General features: G+C 40.8%; 1 protein-coding gene across 7 annotated transcripts in view; it reads right to left on the bottom strand.

Annotated features, from left to right (window-relative positions):
• The window catches only part of LOC102682811 (kazrin), a 618046-nt gene that overhangs the window by 256584 nt on the left and 338317 nt on the right, over nucleotides 1–23145 (bottom strand). The window contains exon 1 of one of the 7 annotated variants that reach the window (XM_069184018.1): nucleotides 1306–1355. The exons of the other annotated variants lie outside the window; for them this stretch is intronic. The gene's annotated coding sequence lies outside the window, so the exon portion shown is untranslated. Of the gene's footprint in view, nucleotides 1–1305; nucleotides 1356–23145 lie in introns of those variants that run through there. 7 annotated transcript variants of the gene reach the window in all.

Genomic DNA, 23145 nt, shown 5'->3' with positions numbered 1-23145 from the left:
GCTCTTTACAGGTTCACTACTGCTATTTTAAAATGAACCAAGAAGAAGTCAAAGAATGCCAACAACACAAAATATACACACAAACTCCTTAGCAAGATATTACAATAATTACATTATTTACAGTGAACAGGGATTTTGTTTATGTAAGAATATGTCAGTTTTGATTATGTCTGTTGCGGCTTGGGTCTCTTCTCCTTCATCCACAGCTTTGCCTGTCAGTGCTGAATCACACATTTACAATGAGAATGATAATCCTCTGCATTGGTATAATGTCAGCAAAACTTAAACTCATTCCTTTACCACATCCCAAAACACATTTGACTTAAGATGCCTATATAAGCTTCCAATCTCTTTCAATCACAAAAGGTTTGAATAAACAAAGGACTTGGGAAAATCATTACATTTAATACTCCTCCCCAGGAACTGCAGCAGTAAGGTCACTTCCAGCCGTGAATCAGTTTGATGTCTCAATTGAGGAATTGAGCATAAGGGAGTTTTGTAAATTTCTAACCGAGTGTTTCCATTACTGATGTATTTCTAAAGTCAACAAAAAATATATAAATGGTTATATGGTAATGCAGTGTTATAAAAAGAGGTAGAAAATTATAGGTTTAATAACTTTATTAGAAACTGTCTGATGGAATATTAGAAGCCCAATTTCTATCAAGTGTGTGAAGTTTAAATGAGGTTATATACAATCAGGTTGTGAGGTTCTTACAGAGCAAGTAAGCCAGCAAACCTCCTGTAACAGCAATGAAAGGTCCTTACAGACCTGTTCCCGGCCTGCAGGGTGTATTCTCAGGCAGACACGAGCTTATTCTCCATCCTCTGTACTTAGGGCAACTACCCGTGTTACGAAATATCCTCTTGTAACTTCAGGTTTTGAGGACAGACATAGACACCAGAACTTATGTCATTCTACACAGAATCCTCTTTAATATCTATGGCTGTTGATTTTTTTTTCTTTACCTTAGTCAGACTCAGGTAGACTTAGACGTAGACTTAAGAGACTAAGAGGAGGACAAAATAACAAATAAACCAGTCCACTGCTAAGAATAACATTTACGGCTACAGGCCTTTCTCATCTTTTCTCACTACAGATTTGGTTATATTATTCTTTAAAAACCTAATGATAAGAGTAACAGCAAATGTCCTCAAACACTGTGTATGCTAAGCCACACCCTAATATTCACAGCATACTACAGAACATTTAAACAGTATCAGTTAGCAGTGAACTCCATCCCCACCTGGCACAGAGAGGCATTAATGATCCTGCAATACAGATCAGATCATGAAGTGCACTACCTGTTTCTCCCTCCAGGCCAGGCACAGAGATGACCCCCTCCCAGCTGTGTCCTGTCCCAGTGTCCTTTTGTGATCTGAAATGAAGTATTTCAAGGTTTCTCAGCTGTACAAGCACAACTGTCTTCAGTATTGGAAGTCTGAAGAGCTGGCCTCCTCTCTACAAAAAAATAGATTATACTATGCTACCACTATCAAAAATAAAAAATACACCCTGAATAGGGGTTTTTGGATCAGCATACTGAAAAATGTATGAGACTTATTATAGCCTCACTGAACTGTCTATGTGTTGGCACCAGTAGTACAGTGGTGAGCGATTGTGAGAGTGGGTGGGCCTCTGAGCTCAGGAAAACAGAAACTATGGGCTATGCTGTCAGGACACCCTTTATACTTTAGAAGCGAACTAGCCAGACACACAGCTAAGATGCATTTACTGTACACTTACTTCTGTAACACACAAATGTCAAACTCACAGTACACAAAAACAGTAATCACATTTAATCTCATGTTTATGCTTTAAGTTTAAACGGATCCTTATTCTAGGGGACTTTAATATACACACTGACTCAAGGTCATCCAGTCTGGCTAAAGACTTCCTTTCTCTACTCTGATGTTTTGATCTTACTCAGTTTTCTTGTATCCCTAAACATAACAAAGGACACATCCTAGAACACCTGAAGAAGGCTTCTCAGCTGAAATGTTGTGTTTTCTGTCTTCTCTTTTCAGCATGGAATAAACCTATTACTTGTTCCTTTGCAGCCTACGCATGCTGACGCAGCTACCCACCTAAAATTCTGTTCTATCCCCCTTATCTTGTTCTGTTTTCCTCTAGAGTCGTGGTTTTCAAACTGTGGTATCCCTAGGTGGTACGCCAGATGATTCTGGAAATTTGTTGTGTGCACTGAAAAATTGGGACGGGTTTTCTATTTTAATAAATTGAGTTTATGTGTCAAATACACAGCCTATGTACTAAGATACAGTGCTCGCTAATACTTGAGTGGACACAAGAGCTACAATGTAATTCTATGCCATTTTATAGGAATGCGTGCTACAAATGTAAGCGGAAAATTGTATTTTAAAAAAGTTATCTCCAGCACATAGGGAGGTAGGAGAATGTGCATGATTTTGGAATAATGCCAATTACCCCCATGCCAAAAAAGCCTAACATAGCTCTCCACAATCTAAACAATTGTTGCCCTTTCTCCAACGTATCATTTCTTGCAAATATTCTAGAACGTCTGTCACATTCCAGTTACATACTGTAACCACCTCATGACAAATAACCTTTTCAAACCCCTCCAATCTGGCTTCCGTCAACTTCATAGCACAGAAACTGCCATGATCAAAGTCGCTAACGATCTTCTAATAGCTTCTGATTCTGATTCTCTTTCTATACTTCTTGATCTCAACGCTGCTTTTGACACTGTTGACCATGACATCTTACTTTCTCATTTTGAGACTGTGTTTGGAGTTTCTTACACTGCTCTCAAATGGTTCAAGTCTTACCTCACTGATCGCTTTCACTTTGTCTCTCTTAATGGGTATAGGTGTGAAATTGGTCTTATTAAGTCTGGTGTTCCACAGGGCTCAATACTGGGCCCCATGCTCTTCAGCATTAACATGTTTCCACTTGGTCAGCTTTTAAGATCACATGGCCTCAGCTATCATTTCTATGCTGATGATACTCAAATATACATCCACACCAAACCTGACACTGATGTGGCTGTCTCTATTCTATCTAATTGCATCTCTGACATAAAAACTTGGATGACTCAACATTTCCTTAATCTTTAACTGTGACAAGACTGAAGTCATGTTTATTGGCACCCCCCTTCAACTTCGTAAGACCAATCCTGTAACATTATCTATAGATGGTTCTGTACTTGAGCTTCAGTCTAAATTGAAAAACCTTGGGGTGATATTCGATTCTGGCTAAACATTTGACCCACCTGTGCAGCATATTGTCAAAACATATTTTTTTCACCTCAGAAATATTGCTAGACTACGTCCTATGTTATTTCTAACTGTGGCTGAAAAGCTTATCAACACATTTGTATTTTCCCAAATTGACTACTGTAATGCTCTACTCGCTGGGAATTTCTAAATCCACATTGAACAAACTGCAGTATGCCCAAAATTAGGCAGTCAGAATCCTGACCAGATCTAGTGCAAGTGATCGCATTACTCCTATCCTGGAGTCCTTGCACTGGCATCTTGTCAAATTCTGTGGGGACTTTAAAATCCTCATGCTCACCAACAAGACTCTGCATGGCCTGGTACCTCAATACCTGTCTGAACTATTATTGCCCTACTCCCCACCTCACAAACTTCACTCATTGGTCATTTTGGTCTCCTAACTGTTCCCCAAACCCGTCTACATTCTATGGGTGACGGGGCCTTCTCCTGTTATGCCCCCAAGCTCTGGAACTCTATCCCCAAGGATTTCAGAGAGTCACCTTCTCTAAACTCCTTCAAATCCAGACTCAAAACCTTCTTATTTAACTGGTTCCATTCTTTACCCCTCTGCTCCTACTTTACTTAGTACCACCATTCACAGTCTCCTCTGTGTATTGTAACTGTGTTTTATCTTGTGTATTCTTTTTATTTATTGTTGTTGTCATTCTGTTAAGCACTTTGAGAAGCCACCTTTAAAGGGGCTATATAAAATAAAGTGTATTATAATTATTTCCAAAGAAACACAGAAATGCAAAATATCTAAAAAAGATCTCCCTGTACATGAATTAAGAGATGAAGGAAAGTGCACAAACACTTTCAATCTTCATCAGGCAGTGTAGAGCCAAAGAGAGAAAGCAGGGGTTGGTCAAGGCCAAGGTGTTGTCTTACCCAACACATCAATGATTGCATGTATTAAGCTGTTTTAAACCATAACATTTCCACTTCCATTAAGATATACACTACGGGTCATTACACAACCTCCTACAAAGCCTGTATTTTTCTTTGAAACCCTTTGTCCAAACTTTGTCTGTATCCCCATCCTTCCACACCAAAATAGCAAAATGGTGGTGAGAAAGAGATTGTAAAAATCAATAACACCTACTGGACCCTGTGGTGTTCCATAGGGGACTCCACATTATTTGGGTTGCACATGGTCTCAAATTGTGACAGTGTTCCTGACAAGACTTTTTATTAATCTGGTAGATGAAAAAAATAAAGAACTCCCTGGCACTGTCTTAGTTTGGGATAAAGCTAAATAAAATAAAAAAGAGATCACAACCTTTTCTATAGTCTTAAGGCAAAATTAGTAGGCTAAGTATGTACTACAGTAGATAAGGAAAAGAGCTTGTAAACAGATGGAATAAAATTCGATTAGACACTTGAAAGAAACTCAGAGCAGATCAGTCACTTTCTCCTCTCAGATCACTCTCTCAGCACTAGCAGGTAGCTGCACTGAGCTCCAGTGAAGCAGATCTTTGGGTAGGGTGGTGCTACTAGAGTGAGAGCAGGAGCAAATGGAGCAGAAATCAGAGATATAACAAATGAGCTCTACAGAGCATGGAAGGTCTACCTGCAATTTGCATAGCAAAATGATTTTTCTGCTCCACTCCGGTTCAGAGAAGAGTGACCAGGTACATTTGTGGACCTCCAGGATTGTCCATTGTCAAAGAACTGAGCCTTAATACTCTTTAGTCCTGAAAAGAAGAAACTACAGTGGGTCTTGAGTGCAGATTTCAGAATCCTCCAAGGCACTGACAAAGTCAAACCTTGTATTTTTATAATTATAAAAAGAAAAATGAACCAGGTTTCAGGATACTGTAGGTGCTTCTACAGAAGATTTGAAGGTTTACTTTTTACATACATTACTCTATATACTGTACAGTATGTAATTACTGTACACACAGTATAGTTTGTTTAGTCCAAAATGTACTATGGAGATGGTTCTACAGTCATAATCCTTGGCTGAATATTTTATGTTGTTTCTGCATTCTTTCTGTTTTTTACCTTCTCTTTTGGTGTACTCAGTTTCAAATAAAAAAGCTCAGGATTGAATTGATTTTGAAGAACTAATTGAAACTAAAAGTAAAAAGAAAACTGCTTTCCTTTAAGCAGTGGCATAGGCTACGGCCCAGTTTAGCTAATCCCCTTGTCACTGCTCCCCCACAGAGCCTTGTTTTCAGATCACGGCCTCTTTCTCTCTAGACAACCTGGGCCTTTGACACTAATGTACTGTAGCTGCTCTGGTGCGTCTGTTCTGTTCTATATTTCTAACCACAGTACCTAACTGCTTCCATACCAGGGAAACCTTACTGATATTGTTGTGGACCAAGACCTGTTGTGTAGTTTGTGTCTGGTGTTTGAGAATTGCCATTTCTGTGCAACTCTCAGGATTGTGTTAGTTTTTTCCACTGGAGCAGTCTCCTGTTGATCCTTAAGAAGCCTATAGGCCTTGCGTAGAGCACAATTACTATTCAGGAATCTCTGCACTCACTTGCATTCTGTATATGTCTCATACATATAATAGGCCACATGCTGCAGAAACATTGCAATTCATTATTTTGATGCATCCCTGAGCCACTATTTATAACCTCTGTCCCTGCACTGTGGCCCCACTCAGGCTGTAAATACGACTGTGCTCAGGGTAACCAGCCAGCTGCGATCTAGAAAACGGTATTGTTATTAAAGGGGAGACATTATAGAGAGATGAGTCTGTGAAAGCTGTAATCTGGGGCAGGTCTGAAGTAGTATTATACCAGTTAGCCATGTGGCATGAGGACAGACAGATTCTGCAGGGCCTGAGGAATGCAAGATGAAGACTCACCGAAGACATGAGCACAGTCTTTTTCGTGGCCTGTGTCTGCAGCAGACAAAGGACATCAACAGTCTGATCTCCACACCTTAAGCCCAAATAAGTCCATCTCCTTCCCAGGATGACAGACAAGAGGGTGGGGAGTCACAATAAAAATCTATTGACACATAAAAAGCTAAAATAGGCCATAAATGTTACAAAACAGACTTTGGGTTTGAAAAATCTGGATCTCTGACTCATTTATAGGATGTGATAAATCATTATTTTATTTTTATCTAAAATATATGCAATGTAAAGAAAGATGTAATGATTAGGTAGCCATAGAGATGGCATGATTTGAATGTGTTACAGCTTGAAGTGACCCATTCCCAGTTATGGTGGGACATTAAATGGAAGTAAACATAAGAGTATCAATTCAATTCAAAAACACTCCATCAGGAGTTGAAAAGTACTGTTCATTTAGTGTATATACAGTAGTGTGACAGATTAAAAGCTCTTCAATGTGGTTAAGGTATTTCCTTGTTTTCAGTCTAAATTGGATCAAATATAGAGTCTGATTATCTTGTGATGTTACCCAAGAATAATTTATTGGGTAATAATTTAATGTAGCAGTCTCTCCTCTGAAACTCTCTGGAAGCATCACTAAAACCTACCGTACTCCTTATATTTGCTTTTGGCAAACTTGAGACAGGTTGCAATGTTTTTTAAGGAGGATTTTATTTTCTTTACTATCCTCTCACTGAAAACATTCACATCTTTTCTCAATGGTTGAGGCATGATCCCTGACATTAGCAGCACTTGAGAAAGGCCTTTAAAAAATTATATGGTTCTCTGGGGTTCTTTGTGACTTCCTGTTTTTCTTCAGAATGGCCTTGGGTGGAGTCAGTGTGGTCTTGAATATTTTCCATTTGTAGACTATCTGTGGGAAAGCGGATGAAGAATAGAGTCCCATACATCTAGGCTTTATAATCCTCTCTAGACTGATAGGCATCAATTACTTTTTCTAAGGTCTTCTAAAATGTCTTTTGTTCATGGCATGACATGTTTCCACTAACCTGTATGGAGAAGAACAAACACAAAGATTCTGACTATTTTATAGAACTGGGCTGCCCAAACTCAGTTCTTGCCTACAATTACCACATTTTTTACCTGATTCTAATTGGCCCTTCAATTTTAAACACTTTCAGTTTTTAATTATTATTATTAACCATTTTAATTATTACTTTGTTTCTATTTCATTCACCATTGGTAATTTAGGTAAAGACCAATCAATAAAGTCACTTTATCCAATAAGGGGTCCCGGGGGAGCTGGGGCCTGTCCTGGCAAACAGTGGGCAAAGGGTAGTATTCACCCATTATTCCCATAATTATAATGAGGTTTCTCAAACTTTTTCTCAGCATTGTACATTCGAGAAGGATGTTGACATTACTGGATTTAATGATTACTGATCATTACTGATTTATCATTTTTCAAAATGGACCTTGTATCTCATCTATATTGATCCCAAGGGTTTCATGCAAGGCTTTGTGCTTGATTGAATTTGCTTTAGTATGTGTATGTTACCGTTGGATCAGATTATTCATACAGTATCATTTAGATTCATGTTTGAGGAAAACTGAAATTGATCTTGTCACAACGTTCAGATGATGTTAAAAATGGATTTGAAAAACCTCACATTTGAACTCTGACAAGACCCAAGTTATGCTGATTGGCTCTCCTTGTCAGTTCCACAAACTTTGCATGTTGAAATTAACTGAGTTTTAATTCTTAGAGTCAGTTCAAGTACTCAGGTGAGGCTTAAGTTTCATCTTTGACCTAGCCATGTATTTGAAGTTTGTTTACAATGCTGTAATTTTTTTTATCTTTGTTGCATTTCTTGAATCTCTGTCTCTCCCACCCATCTCTTGTCCAGGCTTGATTATTGTAATGCTGCACTTGCTGGTGTTTTATAAGCATATACAGTATGTACCCATGTCCATGTCTAAAACTCTAAATATAAACAGGGATTTAAATACACAAACATATAACACCTGTTTTAGCTTCCCAACACTGACTAATTTTTCACTTTCAGAGTGAAATTGAAAACACTGCCGCTCACCTTTAGGGGCATAATCATTCTGGGTCCAGGTTGGCTACAGATTAAATCAGTGAACTGCTAACTCCATATACAGCCACCATTCTCTTCGGACTCCAGCCTTCTTGCAGTTCTAATAGAAGGTTGTGATCAATGAGGATCCTGGGACACTGTGTGGACTGTGGAAGGATCTACAGTACCAGTCCATATCAGATCTTATGAATGAATCAGCACTTTTAAGTTCTGTCTTACAAATCACTTTTATTGTCAAGTTTCAGTACTGTTCAATAACTGTGTTATGTCTTGCATGCCTTTTCTTTTGTGATTGTTATATTGTAATGGGCTTTATAACACCTTACATCAATGTCTAATCTAACAAAAGCACAGCTGTGCTTTTAGCAATTATAACGCTAAGATTACCTCCTGTCTTATCATTTGTTTTACCCTGACCTTGGCTGTATGTCTATTCATCTCTGTCTTAAGTTGTGCTTTAGAGAGGAGAACAACACTGCATTTGATGGACTGAAATTCATAAAAATGAAAATATGAAATGTGTTTCTAAACTGTCTATAAAGACTTGTAGAATGATCCAGACAGCATGACACCACCAAGTACTGTTCTTACTTATTGTCTTCACTGTTGTCTTCTGATTAGTAGAGTCTGTGAAAGTGTCACAATATGCTCATATAAGATAAGCGATGATTTCTCAAGCGAAACACTCACAGCTCCCCAGATGTCATCCAGGAGAGTAATGTTTTGGTTTAAACACCCTTCTGTTTTATTAGAAATGTTACCTTCATCATGTCAGTTCAAAAGAGTATTTAAAGATATCTCAGGACTACAACATGATACTCCATCAGAGGTTCTGGGGTTCGCTGGCACGAAGCCAGTTACACGTGTGTCAAACACACACACAGTCAATGGGGGGTGTGGGGATGGTACACCCTCCTGGGCTATGCAGAGTAGACGGCACAGGAGTCTAGTATACAGTCAGGGGGTGTGGGGATGGCATTCTACTCCTCCTCTTAGTGCACTGATGACGGCTTTACAATGTTAGCACAGGGAAATTCAGACAAGAAGTAAGAACAAATGACGGGACGAGGGAGAGGAGGATGAAAGGGGAGTGGCACTGGTGGGAATGACCTTGACGTTGGCTTCCATCTCTCATATGGAATAATCATCACCTCCAGTCACCGGTCTTTCAGACCAAACTGTGCAAGTGCACACGAACTGCAGTCAAATGTTTTCAAACAGACACAGCTGGAAGGAACAACAGGCCTGGAAGTCCCTAATCCCTGCATAGCCAGGAGTTACGAAGGGGCAGGTCAGTGCCAAGAAGTGCTGGGAGTTGCAGTATGAGAAGATAAGATGAGAAGGGAGTGCTGTGATGATCTTTCTCTTACGTGATGTGCACTGAGAAAGACCAATGTAACACATTACTGAAATCAATATCCAGAGAGGCTGAGCATAAACAATACATCAGCTGTGTTTACTGACAGTGTCTGCACATTAGGCTTTGCAGCTCGTAATGGATGGAATGAAAGTCAACAGAACCTGATCAATGCTGGGCTCTTGAAACACATGGTAATTGACCGCACGTGACCAAGAACTATTCAATCCATTTAAACATCTTTACGGAAAGTTACAGACAAAGTGCAGTTAATATAATACTGCAGGGATAAAATGATTGCATTGGCAGAAGGTTATCAAGATTATGAGAAATTATGAAGAGACTTTGCTATATTAAAACAATCGAGCCAGATACAGATAGCACAACTGCGACAAAACAAGAAGCATAAACCTGAACAGTGTCATGTATGGCCCAATGCAGGTGTTCATATTTAAACTACTTGCACAGAATATTGCAGGAATGCTATACTTATTTTTGGAATGAGAGTAAAGATGTTGTGGTGTTTTCTTTTATACTGTATATATAAATTAAACCATCTTAAATAAATCTATCAAATCAAGTCCAGCTATATTAAAATAGTTCCTCAAATTTTGTACACTCACTCAGTTATTTCCATAATTAACTATTAAATGTGTAGTCTGAAACTACTCATACAAACCAGAGTGATGATTAATCTATATAGTAAATGTAGCCGATAACACTCAGACAATAACTATATTCAGTGCAATAGGTTCCAGTCTGTCCTTAAATGAATTGTAAAGGCTCAACATATGATGCAACAGTACTTTCTTTAAACCTAACCTAATGTAAGGTGCTTTAAAGTCAACTTAAAGCTATTTTAAACAATCACAACCCCTTAAAATACAATTCTGGGGCCAGTGCAATATGTTCTGAATACATATGAGACCTAAAATAGATGAAGCACGCCTGAAGACTGAAGAAATGACAGGCAGTTAAGCTTGAGCAGCTCACAAAAAGAATTCTAATTCTAAAGGAGAGGATATAAGTCAGGGGAGCCCTAATGATAAAGAGGTATTATCTGGTTAATTCCAGATAAGCAGTGTGATTAGCCAGTGCTAGCTCTTGCATTCCTGAGTTGAGGGCTGCTGTCCTTCATTAAACAGCTCTGACCAACAGGAGAGTTTGCACAGCAAACCTATCCTATTTTCCCACCCACACATAAGATCAGCTTCGAACTCAAAGAAGAGATTGGCTTCAAAAGGGGATGTATGTCCTATATCCCTGACAGACCATAATATTGTAACGCAACGGGGGTTCCGGCGGGTGCCCTTGCTGCATTAGGTCGGCCCCGCACCGTCGGGGGCTTGAACCTGGGACTCCCACTTCACTCAGCAGGGACCCAGCCCAGTGAGCCAAAGAGAGATCTCTCTACAGCCCAGTAGCTGTAGTCCTGCTATCACAGGGAAGGGCGGCGACGTCACCGCTCTGGTAAGCCGGCTCTCACACACCCTGATGGCCGTATGCGTTACAATATCATACCACAGCACACAACCTCCCATCCTTTCCACTAAGAACTGCTTGTCCACACAGCTGCTCAGCAGATGAAAGAAAATGTTTTTTTTCTCCCACCAAGTGTCACTGTAGCTCCTGAGACTTGGAGATGGGCTGTGTAGCAATCTGAAGGCAACTCACCTGTCACAGACAAGAACTTTATTCATTATCCAAATTGACAAATAACAGTGCATGTAGGCCCCTCTCTATCTGTGACTCCCAAGCCCTCTGAATCATGTTGGCCATTGGTAGCCTGCACAAGAGAACTTCTTGCTTCTGAAAAACACACAGCAATGCAACCATATTCAACAACCAAATGATTTTCTCACATTGTACATGCTTGTGAACGACAAAAAAGCACCAACAAAGTCTACTTTGTATACATTACCCACTTACAGGTCAGAGATATCATGCAGTTAAGCCACAAAAAGTACCGAAAACACAGCAATGTGCACTGTACCTTCATTCCTCTTCTATTCCAGATTCAAGTTTGCCACACATAATTTTTCCTTTGTTCCCAAAAGATGTGCATGGATTTGTAAAAATACATCAAAAGATGGAGAAAAAAGGGGCTGCTTTGCCTGCCACCTCAAATTTGGAACATTCCTGTCTAACTTGTCTGGATGAAATCAAAGACAGCGTTTGAGCTTGTGTTCTGGTACCTTGTTTCACACCTTCAAGCTGTCAGCAAAATTGCTTGATATTGCCAGGTAGATTCTTTAAATTTAAATGGAACTGTTACTTAAATGACTTGGAAACATTGGTCCTTCATGAAAATATGTCCAAAGACCACAAGGTAGCAAGTGAAAGAGTTAAGAATGAAAGTTAAAAGCCTTCTTCTACTGGTCAGCTCTGGTACAGACAGTTTCTAATCACTGAGGTTCAATGAATTAAATTAATGTGAATTTTACAGGAGACTAACTCATCTTCATTCCGAGTTAAGAATGAAAGTTAAAAGCCTTCTTCTACTGGTCAGCTCTGGTACAGTTTCTAATCACTGAGGTTCGATGAATTAAATGAATGTGAATTTTACAGGAGACTAACTTATCCAGAGAAAAGAAGGGAAAAAGTTTGCTGTATCTTGGAGAAGAGCAAAAAAGAGACTGATGTGACAAAAATAAAGTCATAGAACGGCATAAGGGGGGGATTTTATTGATGACAAATAAGATCATTTGGCATTCAAAAGATACCACAGGAATTGTCCCTATTGGTCTGTTAAGTAAATTTCTCCAGCATAAAGAGAACAAAATTGACAGATGACTTCAGAGTATTGTTTTAACACACAAACAACAAGCCTACACTGCACATCTACAGGTGAGATCACATTAAGAAACAAACAGCCACTAGACTAGGGATGGCAATTTCTACAAGTTTGTTTGATCTATGAATAAAATATTAATGGTGAGACATAAATGTGATGACAATCAACCTCTGCTATAGATTAATCCATATCTTAACTCTAACACCAGGGTTATCTGCAGAAGCTTGTTCCATCCGTCTCACTTTAGAACTGCACTCACAGCCTTTCATTGTGTACTTTTTCAGTCCCTCAATTAAAGTGTAAAAATCAGCTATATTTTCTAATATTTGTATAATCATGAATGCTTTGCTTTGACCACTGGCAGAGAGGTAAGTTACTACTCTTAAGACAAGAATATGATTCTTTCTCTTTGTGTTTGGTGAAGGAAATAAGACCTCATGACACCTGGGAACACTCTCGTATGTTTGTTTTGACAAGCAATCTGCAATTAGTGTAAAAACAGACAGCAGATGTAATTATAATGAAAGATTCAAGGATTGCCAGGATAGGGGTCTGAGCATGTGGAAGTCATACAGTATCTCCTTCATGAGTCTTGAGAATCCACATTTAGAATGATATGTTTTCTAAATGAGCTTATCATTCTCCCACACAGCACACCAATTAAATAAACAATTGTTCTCCTTGAAGTGTATACAATACCTCCAGCTGCTGAGGTACACATTTAGTCATATCTGCTCTTCTTAATCAGATAATCTGCAAACTGCCTCACAGCACTGCCCAAGCTGTGCAGGACCTCTGAAGACGGAGTGCTGTCCTTCTTGGCAATTTGAAAATCTTTTTCCCACTGCATCAAAACACTTGCTCAAGTGTTTTTGTCTCCAATGATAAAGTCCAACTGAAATTTCATAACTGTATGAGAAACAAAATGCTGATTGTCTCCCACAGTAGCTGTAAATTAGAGGGTGTGACAGGAGGCAGGGATTTGCAGTGATTTGAAAAGGATTTCAGACCCATAAACTGCTGTTATATTGCTGCCATACATTTTGGCACATTGGGCAGAGGCATTTCACTCTGATTTCTTCCAGCTGTTTTAAAGATGGGGCATTTTAACATAACCTTGTCTTTTGGCACTAGGTATCAATCAGTGACAAAGAACGAGTATCTTAATAGATTCAACAAAAAAAAATGGTGTTGAAAATCAAACTGTTACCTGTTGTAACTGCTGGTCTTGTCAAAATGTGAACTGAAGTAAGAAATAAGAAATTTCCATAAGAACTAGGTATCAGGTCTCTATTAAAACTGAGACAGGGACACAAAACTGTCCTGAACTGTCAGGGAAGGACTTGTGTTGGGCTGCAGCAGGAGAGGGCAATGATGGGAGACTGTACTGTGCTGTGGAGAGTGAAAGGAGCTGCCCAGTTTGAGTGACAGACAGTATCTCAGGATATCTACTACACAGGTTAATGAGAAAGTACCCTGTCCAAATGAGTGACATCAGCCAGTAACATGAAATTTAAAAACATAAAGATCCGATTGCTCATCTTGTAATTCTCTATACACCACATTATTCCTGACAAAATCAGGTCCGGCATTTCTCTTCAGCGCTACACATCATGCACTGTGGTAATCGACCAGCACAGTGCAGAAACGGTGCCTTTGGTAATTGAATGTTAAGAGTAGCACCAGGAAGAACATCAAGCAATTTATGATAGTGAGCTGCTAGAGGCTAGAAAAGAATAGGTTACTACAATGTAAAGAACATATGACAGGATCCTCTGAAGCCAGATCGTGAGAGATGGTTTATGCACACAACACTGCTTATAATTAAGAAGGAGAGAACAGACTAAATCATATGGTAATGGTACTGGCAGAGCTGAATTCAAGTAAAATACAGATTATTCTTTCTAAAACAATACAGACTCATTTTCATCATTGCTCACTGAGAGCAGAAGCCTCACCTTGTAAACCAATGGTGCAAAAGAAACTAAAATCACACAATAGAGACAATGCGTCCCTACGGGCTAAAAAGCCAGCAAGTGCAGAACAAGTGTTAAAAAAAATGTGACAGGCAGAGACAGGATTGCATGTGGATACATTAGGAGAAGGGAAACAGGTCTGTGAGCAGTAATCTTAGAATCACGTCAACAACATTGAATAGACACCTTCAAGTCATCACTGCTACAGTACATGTTAAATACTGTGAGATCACTTAACACTATAGGTTTTTCTTAGATTGAGTGGTACATACTATAATAGAGTAACAAGTAATAGGTTTATTCCATGCTGAAAAAAAGAAGAGAGAGAAAACACAACGTTTCGGCCGTGGAGCCTTCTTCAGGTATGAGAGAAAAGGCAGTAGGCAAAGGTAATGTAGCGGGAGAACAAAGGTTGAGAGGGAGGAGGAGTGAGAGGCGGGAGCAGGAGACAGAAAGAGAGGCCAATCAAGAGGTGTGAAGTCAGAATAGGTGTAGAGAAGTGTGAAATGAAACTTCCAATGAATGGAGAAAATTTAAAAGAAGAGTAGTCTGTCGTTAAGAGAAGGGGGAATGTGTGATCCTAGCTGCAGGATAAGTTTGGTTTTGATGGTCTTTCTGATGTATGAGTTGGGAAAACCGTCTTTGAGAACACCGACGGAGAGATTAGAGTGGCCGTGGCCGTCAGAGGTGAAATGAGAAACAATGGGCTTGGAGAGATCTTTAATCTTCACAGCCCTAACATGTTCTCTGAAGCGGTCTCCAAGTCTCCTTCCTGTTTCTCCAATGTAGATGGCTGGGCATTGACTGCAAGAGATACAGTAAATAAGGTTGCTGGAGGTACAAGATGCCCTCTGGGTGATGCGGAATTGTCCTGAGGGGCCTTGAAGGAGTGTGGTGTTGGATGTATACTTGCAGGTAAAACAGCTAGCTCTGTTGCAAGGGAAAGTGCCTGGTGTGGATGGTTGCAGAGGGCGGTCAAGGGAGCTGTGAACAAGAAGGCTGTGCAGATTAGGTGCTCGGCGATATGAGATGATGGGCTGGTCGGAAAAGAGGGCCCCAATGGAGGGATCACCCTGTAGGATGGAAAAGTTGTCGTTAATAGTCCTGGGGATAGGAGATACTGCCTTATCTCTCTATCACCTGAAGAAGGCTCCACGGCCGAAACGTTGTGTTTTCTCTCTTCTTTTTTTCAGCATGGAATAAACCTATTACTTGTTCCTTTGCAGCCTACGCATGCTGACGCAGCTACCCACCTGAACTACTATAACAGAGTGCCAACTTCAGTCTCAACTGTACAAACACCCAGCTGTAACCAATACCTGTTAATAGGATAGCCCACAATTATCATTATAAGTCTACAGTTTAATTAGATTACTACAGTAGACCTACTCTACAGGAGGGGAAGTCAACCTTTGCTTTTGCTTGCTTTCCACAGCAAGTCTTTGCTCCATCAGAGCAATCTTCAGAGCCTGAATTAATTAAGCAATCAAAGATCAAATCAGTAATTAATGTACTGGAAAATTCAAAGTCCTGCAATGCCAAGGTTACCTGTCCTGGTTTAAATTTGCCCTAATGTCCTTGGACTTGCCATGCAGAACCAGATCTATGTGTCTGGCCAGACTGCTTTCAGCTTGCAGTATTATCAGTGATAGCCGGTGATATTTAAGAGCAGCTTCACCTCTATATGATAAGAGGGTAGCAGCAATGAGCTAAGAAGATAAGTAATTGGTAATAAAAGAAAAAATAACAGTCATTCTAAAATTAAAACATAAATATATAGCCTCCCAGCTCCCTGATTTAGTGCCAAAGCAGCAAGGCTCTTGGCACAGTTTCACAAATAACAGTGCCACCCCACACAGTGGCAGGGGAGTGGGGAGAGCTCTCTCTAATGTTATTATACTCACATTACAGGCTCATCTTGCTCAAAACCTCTCGTTGGAAGACTGCCATTAAGTACACAAGTAAAAAAGGTTAATAAGAGCATAAGGGGAGCCATTTCACTGCAACTCCCCCTCAACTCCCTTTAGCTCCTTGTGTGTGGGAGAGTGTTTTTCATTGATGTCTACAATTCCCTGGATTTGTCTCCTTGAGTCTGTCCATGGAACATTGGCACAACAGGGCCACGCAAGGAACTGGAGCAGTTGAACCTTTCCCAAACTACAGCCGTTGAAGAATGAATTAACCTTTGACTTTCATGTTACTACTTCAGAATTACCTGTAAAAGGAAGAAAGAGTCTGGAGGACTAAGCAGTAAGCAGTATAGAAAGAGGGTGCTATCTGATCAAAAGGCTGTACTGGACCATACTTAAATACTCACTTTGCTCTGCAGTAAGTATATATGTTCAAAGCACTGACGATCAAGGCATGAGAAATAAATTGAGAATTTAATTTATTTTCAGGATGCAGCATAGCAGGTAGGTCTTTGGACTCAAGTTGCTGCAGCTACAGACATGGCTGGATGGACTGGAGCAATCAGCACTCAGGGTAGAACAGCAGCGTAAATGGGCACTAGCATTACTGAGGTAGACTGTATGATGAACTGGCAAAGTGTCCAGAGTGTCATGAACTCCCTGATTGCTTAACACCATGGAACTAAGCGAGCCATTGTGGCTCAAATATAATCAACCTTCCAATTCCTTTTCATTGTTAATTTGTTTGGCAACTCTGAACAAGACCAGTCCCTGATCAGGACACCTAAAGCAGAACATCTTCATATTCTTGTGTGACACAGCCTGTAACAGGGTATTATAAATAGGAAAGCTGTTTGGCAGGACTAGGTGAAACAGACAAAGCAGCCATAAGGTAACCAGAAAATATTCTTCTTTTATTTACAGTGTGAATCAAAATCATCTAAACAAAAGCCTAAGCTCCGCTTAGAGCTTCCTACTACACCTATTCAGGTACCATTCTACCAGCAGACAGGCAGCCTCTCAGACACTCTCTGAGATTCCTCTGAGCTTGAGTGCCAGACTCACCCACTCACTCAATCTGTCAGTCCACGGCTTCCTTCCCTCTCTTCCTCTTGTGCAGTTTGCAAATGTGGGGATCTCCCCTCTGTTTCCACTTCTGGTTTTCAAAATCAGTCAGGTGAATGGGAGCTGCAGATTATTTTCCACAGCTTTCTGGGGAAAGTGGTTCAGACAATGATCTCCAGACTGTGTAATCCTACTGCCCCTCACACCCTAATTCCAGATGACTGGCCTGAACAGAAAAGGACACAAGGGCAAATGTTCTCAGTTTTGTAAGACTGAATTAGCCTTTCCAAACACTTGGTGCAATTCTCAAGCTATGGTAAGATGGACTTTGCAGAAAGGTTGTTAAATAGCAACAACCTAGTAAACAAACAAAACTGAGGCTCAGACCATGATGGAGTTCTCTCCAGGGTGCTGTTTGAAAAGAACTGTAAGAAAACGCACAGTAAGAAAGCACAGTGAGAAACAGAAACAGACCACTGCCAGAAAAAGCATTGACAAGCACACGTTCTATTTTATTTCTCAATTAATGCCTATCTGGTACTGTAAACAACCAAGCTGATTGCCTCCCATGCCTGATTAGTGTTTCCAGGCTGCAGTAACAAGGTGCCTGGCTGATCTCTTCTGAGACTTTCCTCTCCCTCTCTTTCACTGTAACCTTGCCAGAGAGCGGAGAATACATATGAGTCGGTAATTATGAAAACGAATGGCCAGCTCATTAACCAGACTTCAGAGTAATTCAAAACTAGTTGGTCCCCAGGGGGTCTCTGCTCATGTCTGAGTCTGATCCACATGAGGAAACCCAAAAAATCTCATCTGAATTTTAAGAGGACAAGTAGTTCTCATGTAGACTATAGGTCTATAATTCCAGACAAATCTGCTTCGGCAAATAGAATCCCACAAGCAGGACTTCAGCCTGGATTCCAATAACACCACCATTCACAGAAATAAAACATGCGCCCAGAAGAAGGCTCCACAGACAAAAAATATATTTTTTTTATGTCCAGCTTTGACTTTTCAGTGAGGATCTAACCACCTTTTCCATTGCAGCCTGTATAGAGCTCCTCACTCCAGCCTCTGCAGGAATGTAACTGCTCTGTAGTGGCTGTAGAACCCAGGTATGCCCCGGAGGTGAACCTTGGAGACACATTATCTTGGTAAACACCTTAGGCTGTTAATTTAAGATGAGCCACAGCTGGCTGTGGGACACTTAAGAACACACTGAACTTAAGAACACTCTGAACACGCCCCCTGTTATGCCACACCCATGATTGGAATGCACAGACTAATGAGTCTAATAAAGAATAAAAGATAATAACAGTAATGGTTACTCTCTTTTTCCCCAATTGTGAACTGCTGGTTTCTATGTTCAACACCCCTTACCTTTTCCTACACAGGGAGCTGGAGTATCCAAGTGCACACTTTTCCCCAGGGTACCTACTTGCCTTTCACCACAGAACACACTTCTAACCCCAGTGGGGGAGAGAGAGACACAGCACAGCCATCACATGCACCCAACGAGCCGCAGAACCGATGGCTGAACAGCCCTTTCAAAACCTCTTCAATACCTTGACACCCAATGACAGCCCAGACCTCCAATGTATGAAATATCTTGGAAGAAGAGGGAGATTACAAATGCAGATAGAAAGGGTTTTGTGAAGCCGCACAGTTTATGTCAATAAAAACCTCTTACAGTGCACTTTGAGATTGAATGTTTTTCTCCTTCAGCTGCTATGTTGTTCTTTGAACAAAAATGGAGCTGTCCCGATTGTCATACCTCCTCTAGAGGGTGCTCTGACCCTTTTGTATTTTAGTTTCATTATCACGTTCACCTGCCCCTTGTTCCCTGTATACTATTTAAGCCTCGTGCCTCTGAAGCTCAGGGCTCTGCATTGGAAGATGGACGCCCCGAGGCCCGCCTAGCATCAAGACGCCCTACGTCCGTGGCTTAAGGGCATAGGCTTCAGATAGGCGTCCTGACCAGCTGAGTCCAGGGCTCTGAGCGCCTGGCCACATTACCCTTCTTTTAAACTTTCTTGTTCCTGGTTCCAAGTCCCTGTTCCCTGTTTTTATCTGTGTCTTGTCTTGGATGGATTTCCTGGTTTTGGTAATGGACTGTGCCTCGGTTTTCCTATTTGGACTGTTTTGGACTCATTTGCCTGTGCTCCCCCTTGCACCTGGATCATTGTCAACACCGCCCCCTGTTCGCCATCCCTTCCATTCCTCACTATGTTTTCCCTGTAGCCCTTCTCCAGTCTCTTCCGGATTATACCATCTGCATAGGGTCCTAAACTACACACTTCATGGGAGTCAGGACTGGATCCCGTTAAAGGAGCTAGATTGTAAATGAATTTCCACTTTCCACTATTATATGTAGAGTCTAGTGCTGCCAGCCATGTATAAGACAGCCCAACAGATAGGTGCGGATGAGTGTGTCTGTGATCGGACAGATCACTCTCATAATGATTAGAATAACTCATGTTTATATTCATCCATATCCACCTTACCTGGCTACATTAGCTAGTGAAGTGTTTAGTCCCTTCTGACAGTTAGTTGCTATCTTAGTACTCCCACGTAGCTCCAGGGCAGAGACCCTGCCTAGCAGGTCAGGCTTTGACTGCTGTGCCACCTGTCATCATGCCACACTGCCAGCTGATGCCACCCATTCAATCAAAGAAGCATGGTTCTATGATTAGCCCTTCCTTGGGTTTTGGAAACTGAGAGGTCACCATGTACTGTACCAGCACCACTAACCAGCTGCTATGAGTGTGGGTTACTAAGGTAGGACACTGGAGATGAGCAGCAGACAAGAGCCAACCGCTATACTGGTAACCGAGCACAAGGAACAATCCAGACTGAAACCACGGTGCTCCACAGTCTTCTACATTATTTTCTGTGTCACAGATCTCACACAACTGTGACAAAACAACTTCCACAACACAAATCATACACAACAGAAGGCCAAATGTAAAACACAGAACTGTGGGAAACACACTGAGCACACATAACAAGCCAGGGCTTTTTATGTTGTTATTGTTTTATTTTGTTTGGTTAGTTTATCACGTGTTTCAATCCAATATATGAGACTCACATGGGCAGTTCCAACAATAAAATAATAATAAAATATACTGCAAAGGAACAAGTAATATGTTTATTCCATGCTGAAAAAAAGAAGAAAGAGAACACAACGTTTCGGCCGTGGAGCCTTCTTCAGGTGTGAGAGAGACAGGGCAGTAGGCAAAGGTAAAGTAGCGGGTTACGCAGCTACCCATCCACATAAAATATACTGTACTCACAGATAACAGAACAGGTCTCAATAGTTATGATTTTTTGCTCTCGTAAAACAGGAAAAAGTAACTGACATTTTAAATTTGTAATCTTTCTTAAGCATATTATCCTACAAAGATAGTATTTTAGGACTTTCAAATATGAAACTGTTCCTCTTGACCGCTCATTAAAATTTTTTTTACACAGTCTTTCTGGTGTGTACAAACTGTACTCACTGCGCACAGTGCTGAAAAACAGTACAGTGTCCCCAATGAACAGAAAAGTACTCTGAAAATAGGTGCTTCAATGTACTTTGGATAACTGTCCTTTCGGTCACAATGCAAAAGGGAAGAGTTTCTAAAATGCCTCAGCCAAGAGAAATGCAATATTAACTGAGTGTATAAAATACTTAATATCACTTGGTATATGAGTATACTATGTATTGTCTTCATAAATTTATCACGCTCTGGAAATAAGTCTCTCATACAAATAAGCTCTTCCTCAAGCCCTGTGCTATCAGATTCTGAGCACTCAGTGTTTAACTCCCTGCATGCTAGCTCATAATGGCACTCTTTCTGACAGCCGACTTTTGCTCTTTCCAACCACCGTGTGTGGGTCTGAATAGCTGAAATGGAATATCAGCTATTAAAATGACCTTGAGGTGGACCACAGAACTAAAGTTACAACATTTACAAATAAATCGCTATTTGAAAAACACACAATTTGCTGCTAATGCAAAAAAAAAGGCTGACAATTTTTCTCGTGTCTCGGCCCAAGCCAACTCTCTGTCTTGACCTCTCTGCGCTAGCTGGTTAAGTGCGTTACAGACAATTGATGGCTGGCTTAGTGGGCTGGGGGTGTGATTGATTTAACCTCTTTACAGTCGATAAGAGCACTGGAGCTCCCAGAAGAACACTAACTTGCTCACTGTCACCAACTTTCTGCACATGCGCCCTCCTCTACCAGCACTTTTCACACCTTCCATCTTCCCAGGAACTGTAGATTTATCCCCAGCTCCCAGCTGTCTTAGACTCCAGCCTACCAACCCTACAAATGGCACACAGTCCTGTACATGAGCACGCCTTTCCTGAACACTTCTGCTCTGCACAGAGACGCGCACTGAATGTGCCTGCAGCTAGGACTTTGCTTGAATTTAAATAATAACCAAGCAGGAAATTTTCACCAGTGTGTGCATACAGTACCTCTCTGCAGCATAGCAAACAAAAACATTTTACTGTCTTAAAACGATTTTGGATTTTTTGTAATACTGGAGAGGTTAGTATTAAGTTATTCCCCTATGTCACATGAGTTAAGCCTTATATAGTGTAGATTCCCCTAAATTAATCAGTAGAAAATTTACCATAGGCAGAAACCACATTGTAACACAAAGTACCTGCATACTGTCTTTAGCCATGGGAATGAAACTGTCTCTGTGATGCAGGTAGATTAGAATTTCTCCTTTAAGACACCACTGAGGTCAAAAGTCACACTTTCACAGTTCACAGACACCCGGCTCCCAGCACTCCTGTGTTCATTGAAAATGACACTGTCCACAAAAGCACTGGAAACAGCAGTAAAATGACAGAAAACTGGCTGACGGCAAAAGGCCTGAGGGAGGTTCATCAAGACAAAATCCTAATACAGGATATAATGTGCTTTTGGGCAACAAGGGAAAAACAGCAACAGGACCTTAAAGAAAAGCACTATTCTAACAGAACTAAAGATTAATTATTAGCCACATTTACTCCAAGAAGAAAAATCTGCAACCAGCAGAGCCAGGGAGAGATCACTGTTCCATTCCCAGTCCCCCTGCAGTGCAAGGGAAGTTCTGGTGAAGACCCCACAGTTGCCCTCGGGCCCATGTCAGCTTACAGCTGTCAGCATCCCTGTCACCAACTTGATCAGCTGCTCTGTGGGGTCGGTCTCTGCATCGTCAGCATGTGTACGGCAGCTGAAGAGCCAGGAGGAACAAGAGAAGGAGAGGGTAGGGAGCACTTTCTGGGGGAAAGCAGAGAAGAGAGAAATGCTGTGCCTGGCAGAGAGCAGCAGCGTGACACTGGAGGTGTCACCTGGATTAATGGCCCAAGTCTGTCCAACCGCAGAGCACGAATCAACTGCTTTCACCTCTCTCTGCCACAGCACCCTCCCGCTCCTCTTGTATTGGATTTTTTTCAAACACTGTTTCAAGAAATTTGCACTGAGACAAATCATTCTGTTTACAAGGGGGGCCCATGGAAAGAGTACAAAACCAGCGAGAGAGACCCATGTGCTAATTCAAACAACAGCACACATTATTCCAGCAATACAGCAACCACACAAAAAGATTCTATAATCTGGCACAGATAAAAACAGGCTCCCAGTCTCTCAGAACAGGCCTTATTGTAGGTCTTGACCTACAAATCACCTCTAATTAACTTAGAAATTATTACTAAGGTGCTATAATTGTTTCCCACTGTCATGTTTTGTCTCAAACAGAAAATTGCACAGCTTTATAAAGAGGCTTTGTCAATAATAAAAAGTATATTATGCATCTTGTATCTTATATCCATCTTATATCACTGTGACTTTAATCTCCATTGTTGATCTGATCACTAGAACAGGAGC

The sequence above is a fragment of the Lepisosteus oculatus genome, chromosome 25 (genome assembly GCF_040954835.1).
Source record: "Lepisosteus oculatus isolate fLepOcu1 chromosome 25, fLepOcu1.hap2, whole genome shotgun sequence".
Taxonomy (NCBI): domain Eukaryota; kingdom Metazoa; phylum Chordata; class Actinopteri; order Semionotiformes; family Lepisosteidae; genus Lepisosteus; species Lepisosteus oculatus.
This window is presented reverse-complemented; position numbering and strand designations above follow the sequence as displayed.